Below are 26,805 nucleotides of genomic sequence, written 5' to 3'. Positions count from 1 at the left end.
TCCAGGCACCTAAGGTCGGCGTGCATTTTGTCTTGAAACCTAGATAGCAACGATTACTAGGTAGTAATTCCATGCCTAGTGCTGCATGAAGTGCCGTCAGATTAGGTCAGAGAAAGAAAAGATGTTTTCAAGTAGTCTGCATTCTGTATGCATGCAGTTAGTTGATTAATAAAGATGCATCCAGTCATTTACTTAGTCAGCCATGGAAGGCATGAATATGAGATCAAGTCCAGGCTCTGGCATGTACTTGCTGAGTGACCTTGGGTAAATGACATACTCTTCCCGAACCTCAACTGATGCGTGAGAGTGGGCAGTTGGGGTTGTTGTGGTATATCTCCTTTACAGCGCTCCTGGGAGAACTAGCATTGAGCATACACGTGAAGATATTTTTGTGATCATAAATGTCCTCTAAAATGAGAAAAGTCAAAAAGGAAGAGAAAACTACAAAGCCTCAAGATTTAGGAATCAAAAATCATTGATTTTATTGGAGGTGGAAATTCGATTGAGGAGATAGAGGAGTTGATTGAGGAGAAGGTGAAGGTGTGCAAGCAGCAAGTGGAGTCAGTTTTTTCCAAGAAGTTTCTTGTGTCTTTGCCTCCTGAATAGATTATGCTTTAAAATCAGAGACGATGTCTCACTTATTTGTACATATCTAGCTCCACTACAGAGCTACATAAAAGAGTATCATGTTAAAATAATTGAATGAATGTTGATGGCAAAGGAAAGAATGAACGAAAACAACAGCTTTAGGTGAAAGCAGAGTCAAGGGGTGTTTTGTCTTTTCTTATTGTGAAAATAGGAGACCCTTGAATATATTAATTGTGAGAAGGCAGAGTGAATAAAATAGGAGTCATTGAAAGTATTTCAGGGATGCAGTTATTATCTTAAATGGTGGAGAGAGGCAAGAGGAAAGAAGATAAACAATATAAAGGAGGGTTATACTGAAAGAAACAAGGGAAATTGGCATCAAATGTACCTGAAGGAGACCTCACCTTGGAGAGATAAACTTAGAGAATTCCTAGGTGTTTCTTGTGGTGAGGGAGAAAGCTGATGATGCTCCAGGTAGAAGGTTCCCACCTTCCAGGAATTCAAGAGTTAAGCATTTCCTCCTGGAGAAGAGGAGTTGGGGGGTTTGAGATGGTTGCATATTCCATGAGAAGTTAATATGAGATGAGAAATGGATAGTTGAAAAGAACCTGGTGTAGGCATATCAGGATGTCAGGAGTGATGAAAAGGAAGACTGAGTGTGAGTTACAGGCTAGGAATAATGGAGAGGGAGGGCTTAATGGGAAAATCTTTAGTTGTTATTTTTGGAGAACATGCAGGCCCAGAAAGGCGGCTGCCAAATTTCATCTCGGATGCCCCAACCTCATGATATATTTTTTTGCCGTGAAAGAGAATAAACAGGAAGCCTGGTATTCAACTTAAAAATTGATAAGAAGAAATACGGTTTTGAAGTAGAAATGAGGAAAATTAAAATGTAGATTTGGAGTTACTATAAAGAAGAAACATTGAATAATTAAACCAGCCTAGAGACAGCAGGGTAAGTTACCAGCAATAGGGAAGTTCATATAGGACAGGAAATGTAATGATTGGTTAGGATTAAAACAAATGAAATGTAATTAGTGATTCTCAGGACAAGCTTGAGTGGCACCCTAATGCTAACCTAGATAGACTGTCCCTCTTTATTCCTCATCAATATTGTGCTTAATATTTACTAACTTTTATTAAGCAAAATAAATACATAGATAGGTACAGATGATCTTTAGATTTCCAAATTCCTGATATTTCATCAGATTTTTCAACTAGCTTGAGCATCACCACCCTGCTAAAACTGAGTGTATACTACTTCCTTCTCTGCCAACCGTCTTTTGAAAAACATTCATTACTTTTATAACAAAAGTTAATATGTGAATGCATTATGCTTATGAAATATTTAGTTAATGTATAGTAGGATCATTTATTTTACCATTCCTCTGCTGTTGGGCACTTAGTTTGCTTCCACTGTTTTTCTTACTCAGAATATAATGCAATGAGCATCTTTGTACTACGGCTTTGCTTAGACCTGTCAGATCTTTAGGCGGGTCTCTCAGACAAGGTGGGTGGGATTGCTCTGCTGAAGAATGTGCACACGAATAAGGTAACTTCCTGAGAGGTTATATCAAGTTACGGTCCCATCAATAGTGCATGAGACCATGCCGGTTGTTTAACAGTCTCACATAACATACAACTATGTCCTTAGTATGATGAAGAAAATAAAAAGCAAACTTTTTGTTTCCTTGGGCTTAAATCAAGAAAACATAACATACATACATGAAAGAAATGTGAGATGGTGTATATCACAAAGTACAATTATAAAGATACATCCAAGTATATATCATGTGACTTTAATAGTGTGCCTAAAATGTGCCAATCAAAACTTTTGTATGGAGAGGTTTTTCATTTCCTTCACTCTTTTTATGCATGGATTTATTTTGCTTAGTAGCGACCATGTGATATTATAGTTGTTTTCTCCTTCCCTCTTTATGCTGCAATCAATAATTTCCATCTTATTATAAAGTCCTAACAAACATCATTAAAAGCAGCTACATAATATTCCTTTAATGGGATGTACTTATCTATTCCCCTTAAATTGTCTTCAGTTTTTCTTATCATTAGTAAAGCTACAATACACATTTTTACGGCCCATTATTTTCTCTGTATTTAGCATTATTTTCCTATTGGGTTGGCCAAAAAATTTGTTTAGTTTTTTCTGTATGAAGCCTCTAGTACTGTTCAATTGTTTTTAACTTCATTTGAAACAATTTTGTTAGGTTGCATTGTGACAGCTGTCATATCAGTGTGCATTAAAAAAAGTTATCAAAATTAGTGAATTTTTGTGCAGCCACAAAATATTGTGGCTTCCATCTTTAATATTGAAGATGGAATAAGATATGCAACATTATTATGCTTTATTATTTCAAGAAAGGTTAAAAAATGTGTGCAGTTTATGGAGAAGGTGCTGTGACTGATTGAATATGTCAACGTGGTTTGTGAAGTTTCTTAGTAAAATTGACATTTTGGCTAAATAATCCTTTGCTGTGGGGCTGTGTTATGTGTCAGAAGATATTTTGCAACACCCCTGGCCTCTACCCACTAGAAGCCAATAGTGGGAGATAGCGGGAGATAGCCGACATACTCAAATATTCCAATCAATAAAGTTGTTGGTGAAAATGAAAACTGTCTTCTTTATTTTACAAAAAAAAAAATCTCAACAGACTTTTCAGCCAACTTAATAGCTCAGGGAGTTTAATTCAACTTCCAAGGTCACTGTCTAAGTGATGGGACTAGAATTGAAGTCTTCGACCCTCAGGCTTTAGATCTTTTCATAATCCCACACTACAGCTCTCCATTATAATTCAGCTGGGTCCATCTCCTTCATGGAACCTTTTAAACAAAACCTACCTGAGCTACAATGATTGAAACCTCTCCACTAGAGTATGGCTTTATTAGCATGGAGTTCTTCAGTAGTTTGATGTTCAAGTGATGGTCACTTGTATTCTAGGCTTGATCCAATAGCTTGAAAAATCCTGGAGGGTACTCGGGTAAGAGCTCTGACACAAAGGGCACTCACGAAATACCACCAACTAGGAATGCTTCAGTATCGTCTTGAATTATTTTGTTAGGAGGATGTTGGTCCTTGAAACTTGCCAAGTGGAGCTGGCCCCTAACAAAAAGGACACAAGCTTTGGCCAGTACAAGGAATCTGAAATATGTGAGCAAAAACCATTTTAAAGTGAGTTGATTATTAGCTTGTTATCTTTAATAAGAATGAGAGACAAGAAAAAGATTTATGGATTAGGAAACGAGGGGAAAGAATCTTATTATTTAGAATCTTATTTACTTTGCCAAGAGGCAAAGTAAAAGTGTCAGGTACTAGTGGGAGAACAAGAGGAGGAAGTGGTATTGAAGTAAAAGAAGCAGCAGCAACCATTGTTCAGTCTGAAGGAAACCCATTCCATTTGTACAGGTTGTAGAATTCTGTGTGGTTCTCCATTGCACCCCAGATGCCAATGCAGACCTGTGCATTAAACACATATTTACGGAAGAAATGATTGAACGACTGTCTGAACCTGGTTGCCAGGAAATCGCTTCCTTTGCTGTACAGAGTCAGGGCCCGCTCTTTACACAGGTGTGAGTAAGAATGGAAAAGCACCAGCTTCATTTGAGCTTGCCTACAACCGGTTCGGTTCAGTCCTAGGCACTGCAGGTGGGGGATGAATGTGTCCAAAATGCAAGAAACGATCTTTGTCTGTAACAGTCTGAACAATCTTGTTGGAAGGATACAACATGAGATAGCTATAGATGGGTGTCCAAAACAGAAGGCTATTGAGACATACTTGGAACATACTTGGAATTCGTTAAGGAATGGGGGCTTTCCCCATTAGTCCTCTCAACTCCTTTCCCGAAATGCAGCATTCAGGTGGCTAAGTTGCTAATGTTCAAACGCTGTGTGACAGTAGTTGTAGCAAGTGAAAAACAGAAAGTGAGAAGTCATTTGCACGGCAAACATGTTTGTAAGATACTATATATTAGGTGTTATAAGAAACTAAATAAAGAACAGGTATGATATGAGTTCTACTCCCAGTGGAACTCACAGTCTAATCAATATTTTTGATTAACATCAAGAATCATCATAGAAAGAGCTTTTTAAAGAAAAGATGAGAACTTCAATGAGAATGTTACTCTACCAATTTTTGACCTTGGGCGTCTCACCAAGGTGCTGCTTCTCACTTTCCCCATCTGTAAAATGGTGTTAATATTTTCTCTACCACAGCATTCTTGTGACAATAAAATGGGACAATGTGTGTATAGTATATGGAACACGGCATTTTTCAACAGGGCTAAGCGTTGGCTATTCAGACACTGGAGCTTTTGAAAGTCACTCAACACACTAAGTTTAATATTATTAAATTCTCTAAAATTATGACATAGGTTAAAATGTAAAACTTTAAAAAAAAAATGACTTTAACCCAAAAGGTCTCAGTCATTGGCGAGCTTCCCCAGTTACTAGGCAGCTGTGAATTAAATGTGCAATGGAGCAAACTGAAGGACTGAGTCTGAACAATGAGCCGTTTTTGGAGGGAGCATTACTACATCTTCAGACTTACAAAAAGTGGGAGGAAATCAAAATTGCAAAAGTAGTTCAAAGCAGATTAATTATTTTATATTTTGCTCTGAGCAAAGCACCCAATGGGAACGTGTGCTAACCAGGGTAATCACCTTGCAACCTGATCAGAGAAGGATTCAGGGGTGTGGTGACGATGCCTCCACCTGCCTCCTGGGGCCCAGGGCCGTGCTGGATTAGGTCTCGAAGGCACAGATGCATAAGAATTAGTGCGAGGCTGTAGGTAGGGTCTGGAAGGAATACTTTTACAGTAGTAATCACCTCTGGACTCAAAGATATTACTGCCTTGGAAAGGGGTCATAATGTCCCAGCAAAGCACCAATTCCGCTAGATCTCAAGAAAACAAGTTCTGGAGGAAAGGATGAAAGCAAACAGATCCTGGTCACACTTGGGAAAATACTTAAATAATTAATTTTAAAGTATCAAAATAAAGAAATCATAATGTGCTCATTCCACATATTAGTGAGCGAGGGATTTAAATACATGACCTTTCTCTGTTAGGGCATTCAAATTAGAAAGGAAGATAAAGGGGAATTCAGTCTCTAGTCACAAAAATAACTGTAGGCCAAGAGGACCATTCTTTCTCACAGAATACTAGTGATTCACATAAAAACAGCCCCCTAAGACAGGGGGAGAAAACAAACTAGCATAGTTCCTCAATTAAGCCTGAGATTTAGTGATGTGTTCAACATCCCTGCTTCTTCCAAACACAGTCGCTCTGGCTTGGTACAAAAGATAATACAGTTAGGTTTTAAAATGTGACAAGTGTAGAAAGTAATTGATAATTCAGAAATAACCTTAAGATTTCCATTTAAAACTTCCTGTATTTTTTCATATTGACTTTTTTAGACATCAATCTCTAGGCATTAGCCTTAAAGAACTATCTCATTACTTCTCAAAATGATAATGAAAACAACCTCATCCAAAAAACCTCAACATTTGTGTTTTAATTTGTTGTTAACCACTTTGAGTAGGCAGATATCCATACAATAATATCAGTAGTTTTGGGCAAATACAAAGTTTTGAGCTAAATTTGAATTGGGGCTCTTAAGAACAAATGTCATCAAAACACTTAATTCATTAATTTCTCATAATATGTGAAAGCTGAAATAAAACATCTTCTAATATTTGCACTATTCATGCCATCTTTTAATTATTAATTTTTAATTTATGATTTTTAAACCCTCACCTGAAGATAGGTTTATTGATTTTTTTTATAGAGAGGGAAGGGAGAGAGAAAAACATCGATGTAAGGGAGAAACATCAATGGATTGCCTCCTGAACGTGCCCTGACTGGGGATCAAACCCACAACCTAGGTATGTGCCCTGACCTGGGATGAAACTCACAACCTTTTAGAGTGTGGGATGATGCTCCAACCAACTGGACCACCTGGCCAGGGGCCTGCTTGCTTTTAAACAACTATAATTTAGTAGCCTATGGAAAAAATGTTATACTATCTTCCATTTAGTCCTAAGTTGCTGTAAAAGTTCCAGATATCATTTGTATTTCAAAGACACTTTAGACCTTATTATTTAATATGGAAATAAACCTATTTACTTCCCAAGTAATTATTAAATTACAATGAACACTTGTCAGATCTTTTACAGTTTGTAAAATTATTTTCCCATTTGCTTTGGTCCTTGGGTTAACCCTATGAAAATGGTGTATTAATTTCCCATATTACAGATGAGGAAACTGAACATTAGAGGGAGTAAAGAATATTACTCAGGTAGTGAGTAAATGCTAAGTCAGAGGACAAGGACTGCTCATCTAACTCTAGAACTCATGCTTTTCCTATTACATGATGTTGGAGCCATCCGGAAGTGGAGTTATCAGGAAAGATTCGCAGTGGAAATTTTTGGAGAACTGAACAGGAACTATAAGACATTCTGAGGGAAAGTTTGCATAAATCTCAAAAGCAATAGAAGAAAGGCAAACTGTGAGCAGGACAATTATCAACCAATGGTACCAATATTCCTATAGAGTTTCCAAAGTGTTTCATATGCCACTTGTCTTTTGAATATTATAAAGTAATCCTTGAGACCAGGCTGATATAATTAGTCCTGCCTTACAAATGCAAATGGCTTAAAATTGACAGCTGAATTTGGAATCTGAGTCTACCATTCTTAGTTGTCTTCCACTGTTAAGAGCAGTATTGAAAATATGGCCTCCAGCTCAATACCAGAGCGTTACCGAAGCCTGCAGAGCAATCTCAAATGTCTTTCAGGCCTTGTGCATAGCGTTTTACTGTGTCAGCTCTCACCCATTTCTTCTTGAGTAAAACCGATTTATCAAGTCCTCAAACTTGTTGATGTTGTTTGTGTTACTACCAAGTTCCTTATCCACTGGAAGTTGAATTCATGGACATAGTTAAAAAGCAGTTTGTCTGCCTATGATAATCAATGTTTAGGAACCAAGGTGCTGTACACCTCAAACATGAATAATAGAAAAGGGCTTATATTAATCTTTTTCTACTATGTTCCTCCTCCATGTTTCAGGACCTCTCTTTGCTCTATGATCCCTCTGTGTTGCTAACCCAACTGCCCTCCCAATGCTCCTCACCTGAGGCCTCCCAATGCTCCTCACCTGAGACCTCTTAAGGTCTCAAGTTGATTTACTCCACTCTTTCCAGGAATGAACAATAATGGTTCTAGGAAAAATTGTGGTGGGAGGGTTTGAGAACAAGAGGACCCCTTATAGTAGACAGCACTGGAAAGGCACAGGCAATGCCAAGTTACCCAATGAGCACACATTTGCAATCAGAAAGTCTAAAGAAAGCTGACCTTTTTCCCTATACATCTCAATCTTGTAGTTTCCAACTTAATGTTGAATCCATACTGAAGTGTCCTTAGAAGGAAGGCACTCCTTCCAGAGGCCTTAATCTCTCTTGGCTAAGGACATGAAGGCACAGTTCTTAGTTATGTCATGGGAAAATTGGGAGTTGTCTGCGTGTATTTAACATTTTTTTCCAGCTGTTGTCAGGAAAGCAGCCCTCAAATTAATCTCTAGCATAGATGATTAAAAATAACAAGGAGAGGGATATAGTTGCACTTTGTAGGATATAATAAAATGCACATGCTGCTAAGTTGTGCAAGCCACAGGAACACTTCTCACAGGTGCTCCACTCGGCAGAGGTTTGCCTCCAAGTGCAATCCAAGGTGTTGACTTGATGCTTTAAGAGGCCCTCTCCTATACTCTGCACCTCAGGACCTGGAGATACCAATACGTAGCTGAGCCCAGTAGCAACCACACCATTGCCAACTCTGAAGTGTAGGGCACTGGAAGCTGGGTGTTTTTCTCATGGAAGGCTTTGCCTCTGGAATTTCCTGCCTATCCTAGTCCACCAGAATCCCACCTTACTGGTCTTCAGGGATACATGAAAGACTTCTTTTCAAAATAACCTTTACTGATGGGAAGAGACCTTAAGGGAATAGTGTCAAACTCATTTTCACCGAGGGCCGCATCAGCCTTGCAGTTGCCTTCAAAGGGCCGAATGTGATTTTAGGACTGTATAAATGTAACTACTCCTTAACTAGGGGGAAGGAGCTCCACATCTGGCCCTTTGAAAGCAACCATGAGGCTGATGTGACCCCTGGGTGAAAATGAGTTTGACACCCCTGCCTTAAGGCCATAATTTTGTAAAAGACAGCTTAACCTATTTATCATAGCTCATGTTCTTCTCGGTGATGATTTCATTTTGGTGCTTGGTTCCTGTAGCAATTTCAAATAGGATACATTTTTAAAATAAATATAACAAGAATTGTTTGTGCTTAGTAATGAGTCAGTGAGAATGTCTACCTGGATGTGAAGATATTTAGAATTCTAAAAATATAAAAATTACCAGTTAGATTAATGCTCCTTCTCACCTGGTAGCTCCGGTGTGCTGGTGCCTGCCACAACCCTAAATTCCAAGGCGAGTAATTAACCTGCTCCCTTTTGAAAGCTATAGGATGGTGTGCATGTGTGTTTGATCGCAAGCCCACCCTGGAGAGCAGCACTGGCTTTAGCTGGACACTAAAATATTTACTCTGGACGCTTATGCCAAGACATTAACAGCTGCTGGATTAATTATTAATGGAGTTAGTGTCAATCATCTAAGACAAAACCTAAAGAGTAATATTTTAAAATCATCTGCTCAAAAAAAAAACAAACCCCAAATTCTGCTAACACAGCTCTCTTGTACTTTATTACTTTTGCACTTCTCCAGCCAAAGTAATCTCAGAAAACTGCTCTTCGAAAATTATTTTTTCTTTCCCTTTAAATGTTTTCTTTCCAAGTGCCTAGGACTCTCCCTTTCAGAACTCAGCACCTTGGCTATGTTTGCACTGTTTTCAGAAGATGCCCTACATCAGGGTTAACCGAAGGCATGTTTTAGTGTTGAAAACTTAAACACGGGAAAAAAATCCGGAGGAGCAGGCGCCCCCACCCATGAGGCTTTCGATGCCAGTGAGGTGGCAGTGCCGTTAGCGCTGCGAGCCTTCCCGGCTCCGCCAAAAATGCCCAGGCTGCTCCTTGTGGTCCTCCTGCCGAAATCCGATTAAAGAGGAAAAACAAATAGGCTATCTCCAAGAAGAGAGTTTCACTCTGGCTTGACTAGTATTTGAAAGATCCGCCCCACTGCGCCTCTTCGTATCCTGGTTTTGGGACCTTTGCCATCGTCAAAAATTTTCCCCGGGGCCGGGGCCGCAGCCGGGAGGCAGAGGACCGCGAGGACCCCCGGTCGGGACGCAGCCTCCTCTCGCCGCTGTGCGCGCACGTCTGGAAAGGCGGGATTTAAAGGCGGCGATGCTGCGGGAGACTCCGCAGTGTCAAAGAGCCCCAGAACGATCTAGTCTTATTCACCGTAGTGTCTGTTCCTCGCAAGTTCCTGTCCGGTAAACCGTCACCAGCTTCGACGTGCGGGAGAGGCATTGGCTGGTCTGAACTCCGGGTGTCTCGGCCCGGGGAGAGGGCAGGGCGGGTTGCCGGGCTGGGCCGGGCGCAGCCCCCGCCGGGCGCGCGTAGCCGGCTGTCGGCACACGCCCCTCACCTGGGCGCCGGAGGGCGCGCAGGCGCTCAGTGCTGGGGCCGCGGTCCCGCACCACCACCTCGAGTCCTTTGGAGTAAGACTGTTCGAGACCGCTCCGTGCCGGGCAGTCGCCGACTCCGCTGCCGTCGCCTCCGCCACCTCCCGGGCTGCCGCAGATCGCGGGAGAGCGTCTGCGCGAAACCCCGGAGCGGCACCGGCGGGACCGCCGCAGCCGCCCGAACGCGAGCGACAGCTTCTGGGCTGGGCTGGAGGAACCCCTGCCCCACGCGCCAAAGGCCCGCGCACCAAGGTAAGCTGTGGGCGCCCAGCCCAGTCCAGTCCCGCGCCCCTGTTCCAGCGCCGCCTTCCCGCCCATTGCCTGCCCGCCTGGTGAGGGTGAGCGGGCACCTGGACGCGCCGCCCCAGGGAATGGCCTGAGCCCCCCTCCCGACGGAGTTTCCACTCTGTCCCTCCGTCCCACTTGTAGCGGAGGACGCCCAGCTGCCGCTTGCCGGAGCTGTGGGGTTCCTGTGAACCCTTGGAGTTAGGAGTAGGTCGTGGATGCCAGAGGAGTGGAGCAGTCCCCACTGTGGGCTCCTGGTCTCTGATTCCCAAGGACGGATGGAGAAGGGGAAAGGACAAGGAGAGTGCCCCTCTGTGGTTAGCCGCAGTGCCTCCGCCACCTGGACTAGGAACTTTGGGGCTGGGGATGTGTCTCTCGTCATTGTAGGGAAATAAATGGGTATTTGGGGTAAGAGGGTGTGGGAGGAAGGTAGTAGTCGACGTTTGGGGTCCTGAGAGAGCTCTGCTGCTGAATGAAGGTGAAATGGGGGCCGTGAGGCAGAAAGAATGTTCCCAAGTTTGCAGCTGCTGGGATCCCTGAGGGTGGTCTAGGCTACCCCAAGCTGGGTGAAGGTGTCCGCGCAGAATGGGAGGACGCTGTGGGACTGCGGAAGGGACAGGGAGAAGGGGAGGGGAGGACCATCTGTTTCGCCCCTGTCATTTGCGGGGGCAGGTGGGGAGAACTGGCAGGACGATGCTTCCCTGAATGCTTTCCTAGGCTCCGGAGGACAAACATTTTTTATGGTGAAGCCAGATGGGGAGTGTTGTGCTCCTTCAAGGAAAGTAAATTGCCATCGAGCCCCCTGCCTGGCCTCACGGGTACAAAAGATACACAGTTTTGGAATGCTCTCGGAAGTTCTTGGCTTAGCGAATGTTGTTTTCATTTTCTTGCGGAGATGTGGTGTGAAGTCCTTTTTGGTTTTGCCTTGCTCAGGAGCATCACACCAAGGTGAATGCAAACTTTGTTAAGATGTAGAAAAAGATGCTCAAAAAGAAGTAAAACATTTGTTTTATGGAGTCCAGCCTAAAGCTTGGAGACTGGCAGCTTCAGAACAATGCATGAAGCTGTAGGAAACGCATTTATCAAATTAAAAAGGAGGCTTTTCATAAAGTCAATAAGCTACATCTTAGATAAAGTTTAAAGTTTCGGCTTGGAAGAATTTCCTGAACTATTTCACGGCCCGATTTCTCCGGTTTTCAGAGTCCTTTCAGTTTATTTTGATGTCATACATGCATCGAGCATGGGCCACTCATTCCCTGTATTAGATAAATGTCCCGAGCGTGCAAATACTGCATTGTAAGTTCTGTTGTTGCTTGAGGGTTTTAAGGTGGGAAAATGTTTATTTGGTCAAAGTGTGTGTTGTAGTTAAGATTCTATATTCCCATAAATCAAGTATTTGTGGATTTGTAAAAGTGATTGGAGGAAGCTGGGAATGAAAACCACAAATCAAATAGCTATTCTTGTAGCTCTCCTTGACCTCTCATATTTGTAGTAAAATTTTTTGAGGTGAATTCTCCTAACAAAGGAAAAATTACTGCCTACTCCGGAGTCATCCTAGTGATATACATATTTTGCAGTATCATTCCTTATGTACTTCGTTTGCATTCTATTATTTTACATTACCTGAGTAATGATCTTTTTATAGCAGTTTAATAACCACTGAGAAGCATCTATAGAAAAAAATAATGTTGATATTTTACAGCATTTAGCCAATAAACAGATTCCCAGAGCAATAAGAGAACAGTGAACTTAATAATGTTTCCTTCCTCAACTGAGATAGAAAGGAAACCCAGGAAGGAGTCTTCTCTACAATTAAGCCGGAGAAGGAACTTGTCACCCAAACAGGGCCAGTTAGTCAGACCCGACGCCAGTCGGAGGATACCTTTATGAGTGTAATTATTATATGAGGAACTATCAAAGCACATCGAGTGTTCTCGGAATGTTTTTTCTTAGGCCAGTGACCTGGCTCAGACAGAAAATAAAATTCCTGCAAAACAAGCAACTCTAAAAGGGGAGACGTCTACATAGAATAATGCTGTGTGGGGCTTCTAACACACAGGAGAAAAGAATCTTAAATCCTTGAACTGCCCACCGCCCACTCTCAGGATTTTTTTTCCTCAAGCTGAACTTGAAGATATTATTGCTTGATTTTTAAACAACAATGTATATTTTAAAATACAAGCAATTAGTTTACTTCTCACCGGTGTGACTACTTTATTGCAAAAAATCTTCAAAAAATAATAAAAAGCAAAATTGGTTGTCTCCTGTTTCTATAAGATCCTGTGTCTTCAAACATTTAAAGAACAATGAGTGTGTCCCAATTTCCCACTGCTTTTTATTTGCTTCTGAGATTTTATTGTGGCACCCCTCACCCAACCCAGCATTTCACCATCTCTGTTTTGCCACCTCCCCACTCCTGTCTCTGTTCCCCATATGTCTCAATATGGTCTTGTTATTCTTCTGTTTCTTGTCCATTTCTAAATTCTGTGTATTCCTCTGGATCCTCTTAGCTCTATAGATGATTTTTTGTTGCTTTTTTTTGCGTGTTACTTTTCATTCCATGATGTCCTTTATGAGTGCTGGGTATTTCCTAAAGTAACATCTTTATCTCCACTTTCCTTCCTAAATTTCATGTTGACATTTTGAACCACCTACAAGATGGCTTTCTATCACTCCTCTCGGGTGCTTCAAATCTAACATGTCTAAACTCTAATCAACATCTTTCTCCTTCCATGAACAGGAGTGACTGTTAATTTCTGTATTTCTCCCAGTCACCCAGGACCTTCCCAATATCTTTGCTTTCCACCTATACTGCACAGGTAAATTCTAGACTCCATTCCCGCAATGTCTCATGATTCCTGATGCCTGCTTTTTAAAAAAATTATTTGTGATGTCTTTGTTCAGGCTCTTTAGAGACTACCAGGGTGTCTTCCTGACTAGTTTCCCATCTCCAGTCTCTCTCATTTCCAATCCATTTACATTTGGTTTGCAGAATAAGCTTCTTAAAGCAGAGCCAAGCTCAGTCACTGGCTAACAAACTTTCCCCCAGTGCCCTACCAAATGCCGTAAAAGTCTCTCCTCTGATGTTTAAAACCCATTGCAGTCCAGCCCCCAAGTAGCTGCACATGTTTTACTTTGATCTCATAGATTCATTGACTCATTTGTTAATTTATTCAATGGATATTTGAGTGCCTGCTTCATGCCAGACACAGATGTAGGTAATAATTATAGGAGTACCTGGGTATTGGCTCAGTGATAGGTTTCTAATTTTATTTTTCACTAGTGGAATCCACTGTTAAAATATAATCTCACATGGTTGAACTGGAGTCCCAGCAATCCCATCAGCCTTCCCTCCGTACAGTTAGTAGTCTCTGAAGCATCATCACAGAATCATGTGTCTGCGTGAAACAATTAAAAACACACAGCTCTAGGCTGAAGGCAATGTTCCTTGAACACACAGCAGGCCTCTGAGTTCTGCATCTTTGCTTGTGCTGTTCCCTCTGCCTGAAATAGGCCCTCCCACTTTCCCATAACCATTTCTGCCTCTCAGTCAGTGCAGTTGCTACATGCTTCCTGGTCTCCCTCCAAATTCAGTTTTTGCTCCTCCAAACCATTTTGCTTGACTTCCTCTTGGAACACAAGTCATGGTCCTCCTTACATATATGTGCTTTCTAAAGCATTCGCCCCTACAGGCGCCATGGCAACCATGCCTAACCTCAAGCACCCACTTCCCAAAACTCCCAGCTCAGGGGCTGTCCTAGTGTGGTGCATTAACAAATAATTTAATTAGGCAGACCGAATTCTACCTAGTTCTCTAGTACTGGTTTCTGCCTGTAATAGCTCTGTTTTAATTCCTCAATTTTGTTCTTATAGTAGAGCCAGGGCTTCTTAAATTTGTATACACGTCTTAATCTTGAAGAGATCTTATTAAAATGCAGGTTTTGGCTTAGCAGGTGGGGATGAGGCCCCCAGATGCTGCATTTCTAACAATTGCCAGGTGATGTTGAAATAGCTGATGCGCAGACTCCGCTGGGAGTGGCAGTGGTAGTAGATGATACAGGTTCCGGAGTTTCTGGCAGCCCCTGCCTCCCTGTCAGGTGATTTTCCTACAGTTTATGCTTTCGTATGACTTTCTATTTTGAAAGTACTTTAGGCTTTAGCATGCTTCCCAAAGCTGAACGGAAGGGTGGTGATTCTCTTATATTTTCCCTTGTTTTGCTGATGCAGCATTGCAGTGCCTCGTTCTCTCTGTATTGAATTTTTCTCGGGCCAGTTCTACTGTTTATTATGTATTCCTTCTCATTTACCTATCATTTGCAGATTATGGCCGTTCTGCTTTCTTATTCTGTTATGATTTTTTTCCTTTGCTCTCCCTGGTTCTTAAATTCTCTTTGGATGCCTTGGTCGACTTCTTGTCCCAGTTGTGTTCCTACTGCTTCCAAAATTGTTGTGAAAGGAGCACTGAAGTAGGGCACGGGAGACTCCAGCTCCCCTTCTGCCTTTACTGCCGTTGTGAGACATTGGAAGGGAACTTAAGGGGAAAAAGGGGGAGGGATTTTGAGGAACAAGTATGAAAGACACAGAGATGAGGACTGGGGGGGGGGGAATGGGAGGGAGGGGGGAGACCGGGTGGGGGGGGAGAGAAAAAAAATGTACTTGAAAAGTAACTAAATAAAAAAAAAAAAAAAAAAAGCTGTTTCTGTCCTGGGCTCCTCACTCCTGGCTGCAGGGTGTGAGTTACACCATTTCCTGGGTCTGTTTCAGCACGAAGATGCCCTGTGGGAGCTTCCTGTGAGGCAGGAGCAGGTTGGGGGGAAACAAGGATGGTCTGTTGATGTCGGTGTAGATACCTGTCCCCATCTAGTATTTCTGTTCTAAATAAGCAATTTGAGTTTTTGTTGTTCTTGCACTACTTAGAAAAGGATTCATATATTTTTAATTTAATTTTTATTGTATTTTTCCCCATTACCATTTAGTCCCCTTATACCTATACCCCTACCTTCCCCCCCAGCAGTCACCACTCTGTTGTCCAGGTCCATGAGCCCTTTTTCTTTTTTGCTCAACCCCTCACCCCCTAAACTGCCCCCCCATTAGCTGTCTTCTGTTCTCCATCTATGAAAACTCATATTTCTTAAGGAAAAAAAAACTTGGCATTTGTTAATCCAGTTATTTTCAACCCTGGATTCACACTAAAGTCCTCTAAGGGGCTTTAAAAAATAGTGATGTTCTTAGTTTATCTTGAAGAAATGATTTATCAGTGTTTTAAAAGTCTCCCAATTGATTCTGATTTCCTGCCTGGGTGGAGAATACGGCATCTGGCCTGTAGAGGCGACATTGACCAGTGTCTACGAACACAGCCTTGTGCTGAGCGGAGACAGCCTCAGTCTTTTGCTCCTTACCAGCTTTGAGAGCTTGGGGAGGTTACTTAACTTCTTCGGGCCCTGATTTCCTGATCTGTGAAATGGGTCGACTTGGTTGTTGTGAGGAACTGGTGAGAGCCAGTGGTGGGGCACTGCACACACTGGTTGTTCAAGACCCAATAGTGGTTGCTTATCCTGATAACCTGTGACAGTTTATACCCCCGAGTCACCTGAGGGGCATCTTGCCTTTGTCGAGTCAACACTCTCATAACCCCCTGCTCAGCTCCAACATATTCTACACCGCAAAATCAGTTTGAAAAGAAATTTATGAGTATGTTTTCTGGAAGTCGGTGAAAAATTACAGAAGGTGCATATATTAGTAAAAACCAATCACCCTCATAATTTTGATCTATTTAGTGCCACATCAACTCTGTGATCTCATAAATAGCAGACATGGATTAAAAACATATAAACTGGTACAAAAAGACGATTGGGCTTTTATATCTACTTCATGAAAAATGACTAGCTCTTTAATAAAGACAGTTCTAACATCAACAAATAGAAAGGCTTGAAACTCACGGGTCTAAGAGAGCATTTTATTTTGGAAATAATATGAATGTGCTAAGTATTTACACTTCTGACTTTATAATGGGAAATGGAATTTAAAAATAATAATTAAAAAGAAGCACACAAACACACAGCAATCCTCTGCTCTGCAGGCTAAAACTAATCAACTTACTCTTCTCGGCTGAGATTCTAAAATAGCCTTTATGCTATTAGAATATCATTATATCAGCACAGCAAAGATTGAATAAGAGAACATAACCAGTGTTAACTGAGGCCGCACATCCCTTTTTCTTCTGTGTAGACTGGAAAATAAGCCAGTGTGCAGTGATTCCCGCAGGCCTGGCATAGGGAGGTGATCACGAGTATCACCGCCATTCTGCTGGAGTCCTTTACCTGTGCAGGACTGCAGCTGGGTACCAGTGCTCTTCCCTTTCTCTGGGGGGTAAAACATGTCATATCTGCATTGGTTACTCTTTTCAGTGAAATCCTCATTTAATTTTATTTTCCATATTTCGGTGTGTGCTCTTTTTAACAACATAATTAAGAAGCTGCTATTAACTTTTAATTTAAAGACTTTATTTATTTATCTTTAGAGGGGAAGGGAAGGAGAGAGGGAGAGAAATATCAATGTATGGTTGCCTTTCATGTGTCCCCCACTGGAAGTTGACCTGCAACCCAGGCATGTGCCCTGACTGGGAATCGAACCGTAATTCCTTAGTTCGCAGGCCTGAGTTCAATCCACTGAGCTACATCAGCCAGGGCTGAACTTTTAAAAAGAATTTTTGCCCTGCACTAAGAAAAGGCCCATTATGAGAGTTAATTTGCTAATTCTTGTGAATCTTTGCTTCAATATACTCACGTTAAAGTTGTGTAAAATTCCACAGAGAGCTGTAATTTTTTGATGTTTGTTAATAAGAGTGGTCAGTTTGATTGTTACTCAGTTATGTAGGTTTCCATATTCTAATGTCCTGGACTCTTTGGTCAGTTTATACTGATTGCAAACTCAGAGTTCAGATTCTAATTAATCTCAGGTTTAGTAGATTGCTATTTCTGTGAAGTACCGGCTGGTATTAGTTTTTCCTATTAAGGATATGGAAATGACTACTATTCAGTCAAAGAAAATTATTTTCTTTAGGGTTAAAAGGGATCTTTGAGCAAAATTCTTATTGATACATTAGAAAAATAAGATGAGGAGAATTTAGAATACTTTAAATTTGAGCCCAGGGAGATTAAACATTACTGGTAAGGGTAGAAAACTTCTACTGGTATTAACACAGGAATTTAAACTTCACAGAGAACTTGGGTAGATTGGGTGATGTCCTTGGATTTGATAGTTGAAAGGTAAAAAAACATTTCTTCACAGACTTTGGGAGAGGTATTAACTTATATGTTATGAAAAATAATAATGCCAAGATTAAGAATGCAAAGCATAAAATGCCAGTTTATGTACAAATGTTACCAGCGATGTTGGCTCTTGGTTCTTGAGTTCAGCAAAGAAAGAATTCAGAGCCAAGAAATGTAGCGCAGGAAGAAGTTTATTTAGCATGCAAAGCAGAAATATACTCGAAGAGAGCATTCAACCAGGCTTCTCAGAAAGCTGCCTTGGCCTTTTAGAAAGGAAGTCTCGGAGGCAGAAGAAGTGAGCCAGCTGGGCTGCGTGGACTCAGGAAACGATACAGAGGCAAAAGCAGGGCCTGTGGAGACGGATTCAAGGGGTTGGCCAAGGACGAGCTGCCGCAGCTGCCCACTGCTCTTCTGGTTGCAAGTTTTGTGGGGACCCTCAGAGCTTAGAAAAAAGAAAGCAAAGAAACACACCTAAAGAAAGCAAAGATACACCCCTGAAGAAAGAAAGTGTGTGTGTGTGTGTGTGTGTGTGTGTGTGTGTGTGTGCGCTATAGAGGGAGAGAATGCATGCGTACTGGGTCCTTTGTCTTAGGGGTTTTTATCTGTATGCTAAAGGCAGGAATTTTAGGAGAGGATCTCAGTGGAATATTCATCAGCTTTCCAGGTGTGTCCTTTAACATGCTGATTCACCAAAATGAGTGTGTAGCATCAGGGTCCTGGTCTCTACTGATTAGTTGGCACTAGGGTAGGAGGGCCATTGGTCATTGCATCTGCTCCTGACATCAGTCAAAATGTTGTTTCTTTTGGTTTTGTTGTATTTCTGGGCCTGGAGCTGAAACATAACTGAGGCCTAGATGTTCTCTCTAGTTTGCCCAAAATTCTGTCTTTGTGGTCAGCATACCTGAGGTTTTGTTCTGAAGTTTATTTGATGCTGAGTAGAACCTCATTGTCCTAAGGGCTTAATGCTTGAGGGAGTGGTGGTGCCTGGGAGAAGCAGGCAGTTGAGTCAGGATGCTTAAATTAGGCCACTTTGAACCAGCTGTCTGTCTCAGGATTCCCATTCCACTTGCCAAGGAATTTTCCTGACTTCTTACTCTCATGCCTCACAAATAAACATATTTGTATATAAACACAGGTATTTTGATATATATATATATATATAAATGATATATATATATATATATATAGAGAGAGAGAGAGAGAGAGAGAGAGAGAGTATCTTTATTTAAATAAGTTGGTCATTATACATAGTCTTAAATAATGTCTGGAAATGCTGACGATTAAACACATCTCATTTCCTACATGAGTTGCACTAGTGAAGGTGGAAATAGTTGGCCTAATGGTTGAGTTCAGGCTCTGGAGTCAGCCCTTATGGATGCAAATTCTAGCTCTTCTACTTACTGCTGTGTGACTTTGACCAAGTTACTCAGCCTCTCTGTGTCTTAGCTTCCCAAGTCTTTGAGATAATGAGTGAATCTTTCATGAGATTGTTGTCAGGTAGAATGAGATAATACACATAACATAATTAGCCAAATTCTTGGTAGCTACAGTACTCATAAAATAGCCATTATTAGACATTTTATAGTGTAATAATTAATATCAAATACCTCATAGGTACACCAATTTCTTGGCCAAAAGAACTTTTGGGACTCTGACCTTTGAGCCTTCAATTACTTTGTATTTTTTAATTATATATTTTTCTCATCTACCTTTCCTTGTCTACTTTAGGAGAACTGTGAAATGAAAGGAAGAACAGGGGTGTAGAAGTGCACACTACAAGGGCTCTTGAAAATTTGTAACCTCTTGAAGCACAGGCACGTTTTTTTATAATAAAATAAATAATCTGGACTCTAGAATTTTTGAAAAGACTGAGTGGTTTTTAAACATGGCTTAAAAGGCAGCATCTGCGTGAACGGGCTTCATGACCTGGGTTGGCATGCGTAAGTCCAGACTGTTTGAAAGGGACTCCTATCAGAGAGTGACCCAGGCGTGGGAGCCGGCCTGTGCCACTGCCGTCTGTGTAATCAAGGTGGGATCACGGGAGGTCTCTTCTCAGGGACCTGATTGGCGATTGAAGAGTTCCTTGGATCATCCTGGGCTCTAGGACACTTTTTAAAAATTTTATTTAGTTATTTTTCAAGTACAGTTTTTTGTCTATTTCTCCCATCCCAGCCTCCCCCGCCCCTTGCTCCCCACCTCCCTCCCATTTCCACCCCCCTTAGTTCTCGTCCCTGTGTCCTTCCTATTTGTTCCTCCAAATCCCTCCCCCCTTTTTCCCCCTTAACTTCCCTTCCTTCTCCCCTCTGGTCGCTGTTCCCTTGTTCTCTATTTCAGTGTCTTTTTTTTTTTTCTGCTTGCTTGTTTGTTTTGTTGTTTAGCTTCCTGTTAAAGGTGAGATCATATGGTATTTGTCTTTCAACACCTGGCCTATTTCACTCAGCATAATGTTTTTATTTTAACACCTGAATTGGATTTTCTAAGTTGGAATTTGGACAAAAAATAATTAGGAAGAAAAGACATTATTGGTGAACTACATGCAGAATTTTCAGAGAGTTTAAGTTCATGTGTACCCTGTTGCTATATGCAGGGTTCTTAATGGTGAATCTCACTTCTATAGGAATAAAATTGTTCCTGCATGGAATGTGGAAGGTAAAATCTTATTAATATTCCTTTTTTGCATAGCTTTCTCCTTGTGTCTCATGCATGTAGTCACCAGGCTGGCTCAACAAATAAATGTCTCTACTGATGCTTGGAATTACTAGATTCTCTAAGAGAATCCCTGGAGAGCTTGCAAAAAAAAAAAAACAAACAAACAAGAGTCTTGGAATTCACTCTTGAACTTTCTGACTCACCAGGGCTAAAGTAGGACCCAATAATCTAAATATTTCGTAATGACCCCAGTTGATTCACAGACCACACCTGGAAATTAGTACTCATTCTCTGGGTTAGCACTAGTTCTCAACTCGGGATGCCTGTCCGAATGACTGTGGTGCTGCATAAAGGACTGGTGAAGGATGCAGGCTCAGCGCCCCCAAGCTTCATTAACCACAGGACATTCCTTCCTTTAGCTGCTCAGGTCACCTGTGTGGAGCCTGTCAAGTGTGAAGTCTGAAGAACCAGACAGCCCTTTCATTGGCCCACAGGACTTAGTCCACCACAGTTCTCCATGGCACTGTGGGCCACTTGCCAAATCCGTTAGTACCCTCCCTGTGACCGCAGATTCCAGAGCCCAAAACTAAGCCTGTAAAATCTGAAAGGAAGTGGTGGGAGGTGAGGTCTCGGAGCCAGAACTTTTCCCTGGCTGCCCAGATGATGACTGTGTCTTGGTGAAGTTCTCTAGCCAGTGCTGTGTGGAGCATTGCCTCTGCCTGCATGATTCCCAGCTTCAGACAACCCCAGGGGTTGCAGTCATCACCAGATCGATTGCAGTGACCATAGGGCTGGTGTGGAGAGGGCAGCGGTGTCTCTTCCCTCTCATGTCTCCAGGCGTGTTTGTTTTCTGCATCCTGAAAACAGCCATTTCTGCTGCCTTTGTGGTTTTATGGTGAGAATCACAGGCTCCTGTCTCTCTCTCTGGTCTCTCCCTATTGTCACTTTCTATAGCTGCCAAGTGGAGACCCTCAGGACCATGCCAAAGGTACAGATGTGATGGGTCCCAGTGAGGCCGCTGCTATCCTGGCAGAGACCCCATGAAGTCCTTTTGCATCCTTGAAGTCTTCCTTGCTTCCCTGGGTACAGCTGATGTAAACACGGTTTAAATTCGTCCAGAATTTCACAAGTGCTCAGATCTGTTATCTTTAACACTGCATTGGAAAAGGAGCAGATTCTAGTGCTCTTGGCTGGCATGCAGAAAAGGCAACCTGATCTTTGGAAATACTTGACTTCTCGAAATCATGTTTCTGAATTATCCTGAATTATAGCAAGACAGATTGTTTACTGTGTATGTGTAATAGTTCTCAGTCTTCAGAGTATGTACTTCAGTAGACCCATTTAAAACCACAAAGTATGGAATCTTTTGGCGCTGATATATAAAATAATAAGGAAATATGACGTTAAAGTGATTAAGTATTATATTGTGTATAGCTCTATCATTGTTTATTTTAAAAAGTAGCAATAGTGTTCTCTCTTGTTAAAGAACCCTGTGTTATCAGGGCAACCTCAGAGAGTGACCGAGGGTGAGGTAGCTAAAAGTTGGCACTTCAGCATCTCCTCAGTCACCGCAAGGCTGTGTTGTGACAGAACCCTGCGGGCAGCTTGATTCAGCCCCACTGGAGGTCAACTCCTTTTCTCAACAGTAAGGAAGGTTCACTGTAACTGAGGGTGCAGAGGTTGGTGAAGGGATTGGCCGAAAGGTGTACCGACCTGGAAAATGATATCACCAATCAAGTTAAGTGTGAGAGGGAATTATGTGTACAGGAGATAGCAGTGTCAGACCTTATAGATCTTCTCAAGAGAAAAAGTACTGATCGCATGGCGTGTTTTATAACGCTAGGAAGAAGTTGAAAAGACGGCGTCTGAACCATTCCATAGGGCTCATCAGAGCGCTTGTTTGAGATGGCCCTGCGCAGGACCTGTGCTTCATTGGTAGGCTGTACCACTTCTAAGTCCTCTTGGTCCAGCCTACGTCTTGTTTCTGTTAAGTCCTATTGTGACCACGGGAAGGTGTGCACTGGGAACACGGTGTCAGCACTGGTGGAAGCCGCTCTGAGCAGCCCGGAATGAAGAGAGACCCAGGCAGAATCCTTTTGAGTCTCCCCACCCCCATGCTGTTATTTCTTAGCCAACCTTAGCAGTAGGACAAAGCATGTGTCTCACCATCTGGTGCCAGATAAGAGGGCTTTGAATAGACATGGCCGCTGCCTGCAGGGACGGCAAGGGATGCTCTGTGGACAAAGATGTAGATCCCTTTTTCTGAAGTTCCAGCAGGATTCTGTGGGTGGGGAGGCAATTTCAACTGGACCTGAGAGAGAACTTTCTAATGATTCAAACTGTCCAGGAATGGCCTTGAAGTTTCATGGTTGCTCCAAGTGGAAGTATGTGACAGATGAGGGCATCAGCCACCAAAAATGACATACAGGGAGATTCAGCATTGAGTACAAGCTCAACTTGGCCAATCAGTACAATCTCTTCCCTGCTCGGCATTATTGTAATGCAATCTGAGGTGTGACAGTAGGCAGGGAAGGGGAGACATATAAGAAAACAGGCAGGTTAAGAGGTGTTCTTAGGCTCTAAAAGAACAATTACTTCGTATTTCCCCACCTTTTAAATCACCTTACACTTAGTGAGCACCTATTATATACCAGAACATCATCTCATTTAACAGCCCAAAGGCATGTAGCCCAGTGTGTCCCCTCTTGGTAGAGTTTTGCTGTTGTTTTCCATTGCTTTGATGGCTTCCCACAGGCTGCCCTGCACAGGCATCGTACCTGGGCTAACCAACTTGACAGTCTTTTTATACCATGTTTTCTGTGTTTCTCTTATAGTGCTTGCAATATTAAAGTGTAATAATGGATTTGTATTGCTGGTATCGATTTTTCTCACTAGACTGTAAGCTCTTTAAGAGCAGACTCCTTGGCTTATTCATCAAGCTAATGAAACATTCAAGTATCTGGCTAATAGGAAGAGAGAATGTTTGTTGACTGAATATTTGACTACTCTTTTGGTTGTATCTGCCCCCTGCTCCCCCCCCCCAAAAAAAAAACAACATATGGGAGATGAGTTTTATCCTTAAGGTAAGGAACTAGAAGAAAAAAAATAACAGAATATTCTTTCTTCTTCTGGTCCTATCTTTCCAATCCTAATCACCTCCTAATTACATATCCCATTCATTCTATTTCAATGGTACAGGGGAAAATAGTGAAGAGAATGAGGTGAAAAAAAAAATCCCAAATTAGAGAATAGAAAACCACTCCTTCCTCAACCGAATTAGATCTTTGCCTTTGACAGCACTGGTGGTGGGATGAGGAGGGAGCCCTGCTCCTGCTGTAAGTAGCTGTGTGACTCAAAACTAGTCCTGCGGCCCCCTTGCTGCTTCTTTCCTATATGGGGAGTGGTCTGCTGGGGCAGTTTCCGGGGGCTCCCTGAGGTCTGAAACACTGTAGTTCATAATCTCGTTTCCCTTCCAAGGGCTCCTGAAGTGCTTTGCCTCTAGGAAGTAACCTCCTGGATAACCAGGGGTCCAGAACGGCGAGGGGGCACTGTTAGAAGGTGACTTTGGACTGACACTGTGTTCTTTGTGACCTGCCATGTGGCCTGTGCACATTATGAATCGATCTGGCTAAAGATTCCTCTCCTGTGAAATGTCTCAGGCTCACAGGGACTCAATGAGAGAACAAAGGTACTTGAAGTACTTATTCTGTACCAGAAACTTGATGAGCACTTGGAAAATGATAGCTGCTATTATTTGGTAATACTGTACCCCCCCCTCTCTTCTCCAACCCCTGAAAGACACCCACACACAGTCCTGAAGAACTTCCCTGGGCATGGTTTTATTGTGTTCTTGGATGTGATTTCTTCTCCATCTAGAACTAGTAGAGGATAGCCAGAGTCTCCTCCCACTAAGGCATTCTGCTCCTCCGTGTACAGTGGCCAAAAGGGCAACCCATTTCACAGTGATCGGGAAGAAATCAAATTAATGTTTGCGTGAAAGGCATGGATGTTATGGAGCAGACACTAGATGTGGGTCTGGGGTCATCTATTTTAATACCGTATAGTGTATCACACTCACATCAAGATGCCTTTATTTAAAAAAGCTGTGACTGAGCAATGGTGCCACAGCAGCTCCTGGGCCTGACAGCAAACACCTTATAAAAATTTATGAAGTTCAGGTTGTAAAGAACAAACTGCATATAGCAAGTAGTAGCTTTTCTTATTCAAATAATTTTATCTTTAAGTCCGTTGTCTTCATATCACCTATTATAGAAGCTCGTGCTATGGCCAGATGTCTCAGTAGCTTGTACACTGTTATATGGGCTTTTGAAAAGGGATGATCGTTTTATGAGATATGATTTTCTCATCTTACCAAATTAGATTATTTGAGACCACATCCCTGGTTGTGAGATTTCAATCCTGAGTAAACCTGTACCTCTGAGACTCTGTGCAGCCTGCCAGCAGAGTGGAAATGGAGCATAATAAATCTGCCCTGAGCCCATTTTTCTGCACACAATGCTATAATTCATTCTGTGCTGGGCACTCATGACCACTTCTTCACAGCTAATCAGCCTGCACCCTGGTGGGCTCCCCTTACGTGCAGGACCTGCTCGTCCGTACGGATCTCACCTCCTGGCTTGCTCCGCTGCTGCCTGGCTTCTTTCTCGGGCTGGGTGCCGTCAAGCACCCTGGGTCTGTTCCTGATCATATGGCAAGTAGTTCCTCTAGTTATTGGGTGGCTTGATGTAGTATACTTTAAAAGATTATGTTTAAAAATGGATTAAAATAGATAGCAGCATCTCTGTGATGCCTCTGTGGTCCAGCATTTCAGTCATTCTTTCCTGAGTCTCCTCAGAGGGTTCAGAGGAGGAGTGACCCGTGACTGAAGCCACGAGTTTCTTTATTCCAGTCCCTTCCACTTCCGGTGAGGATGCTGCTCCGTTGCTCCTGTGGCTTTTCTCCCTTCCCTCTGCCTCGGCGTTGCTTTGGTCCATGGCACCACCGCCATCTGCTACTATTTACCCAGGAGTGGCTGCAGGTGACTTTCAAGAAGCTTGGAAGAAAAAGAAGAGTTTTGGAAAATTTCCTCCAAGGTAGAGTAGAGGCTATCATACTGAACTGGAAGTTAATTACATCGTCTCCATTCCGGTCTCCAACCCTAATTATTTTTGTGATATTGGGAAAGGAAATTCATTTTTACTGGCTCTCACCTTCATCATGTATAAAATAAGCAAGTATTAGTAGATGAATTTTAAGAGGAAAATTTATATAAATTATGAATTGTATAGGCATAGAAAGTTGTCCTCTTGTCCCTCCTCTGATTTAGTTCTATAACTAGTGTCTTGAGATTACTTTAATGGAACCTGGGGCTTTGGAAGAGGTAGCAAAAGGATTGTGTTACTTGGGAGAGTGTAGGCTGGAGCCACTCAGAAATTACTTTGTGTAGAAGGCCAGGTTCCCAGCTGTGGCTGGGCAGAGGGTGGGCACCTGGGGCAGCAGTGTGATGGAGAACATACGAACAGAATGCTCAGTAGGTCACAAAACTGGCAGCAGAAGCAACAACATCCAGTTTGTTGGTTTCAGAGGAAGAGTTATCTTTATATTCTTCATTATTTTGAAGATTGTTGAGTAGCTCCTTAAACATTTTTCCAAATATTTTCATCTGAATTTATTCGTTCACATTATGTTCAACTCTCTGAATTTATTCAGAGGCTCCATTCCTTACCTTGTTTTACAGAGGAGGAAACTCAAGGCCTTAGAGGTTACCTAATGAGCCCAAAGTGGCACAGCTCAGTAGTGGCAGAGAAGGACTGGGGTCTCACCGGGAGGGGGTCTCCTGTCTGCACAAGGTGGGCGCATGGGCCCGCAGCATCGGCATCACTTGGATGCTTGTTAGAAATGCAGAATCTCAGGCCTCGCCTCAGACCTGCTGCGTCTGAATCTCCACTGTAAACCTCCAGGCGTTTCATTTGCACATTACAGTCGGAGGACAGTAATGAAGTGGGGCCGTTCCCCCTCACTGCCCCATGCTTTTGACAGGGGGCACCACCTCATGTCATGAAATCTCACTCGAAAATATGTAAATATAACAGGACAAGTGGGCAACATATCCGACTAGACAGCTGAGTGATTAGGACTATTTAAATTAAACCTTGTGCCTCTCTTTCTGAAATGACTTTAGGATGGTAAGGCTGTTGGACATCCCCTCCTCCAAGTTCCAAATTCTGAAAACAGCTATTCTCGATGTTTTACTAGAGTATGCTTTAAAATCTAAACGTAAAAGTAACTGAGTAATACCAAATTTAGAATATAAACATGTTTTAATTCCTATTGTGATAGTCGTTCACTTCTCCAAGAAGGTGACTT

General features: G+C 42.2%; 1 protein-coding gene across 2 annotated transcripts in view; it reads left to right on the top strand.

The window, feature by feature from the left end:
* The first annotated feature begins 10,249 nt into the window (after window positions 1–10,249).
* The window catches only part of ZNF385B (zinc finger protein 385B), a 360,011-nt gene continuing 343,455 nt past the window's right edge, over window positions 10,250–26,805 (top strand). For both annotated transcript variants that reach the window (XM_053665124.1, XM_053665125.1), the window contains exon 1: window positions 10,250–10,486. The gene's annotated coding sequence lies outside the window, so the exon portion shown is untranslated. The remainder of the gene's footprint in view (window positions 10,487–26,805) is intronic.

The sequence above is a fragment of the Artibeus jamaicensis genome, unplaced genomic scaffold, assembly GCF_021234435.1.
Source record: "Artibeus jamaicensis isolate MK-2021 breed Jamaican fruit bat unplaced genomic scaffold, CSHL_Jam_final contig_391, whole genome shotgun sequence".
Lineage (NCBI taxonomy): Eukaryota > Metazoa > Chordata > Mammalia > Chiroptera > Phyllostomidae > Artibeus > Artibeus jamaicensis.
Note: the sequence above shows the minus strand (reverse complement) of the source record. Positions and strands in the feature narration are given on the sequence as shown.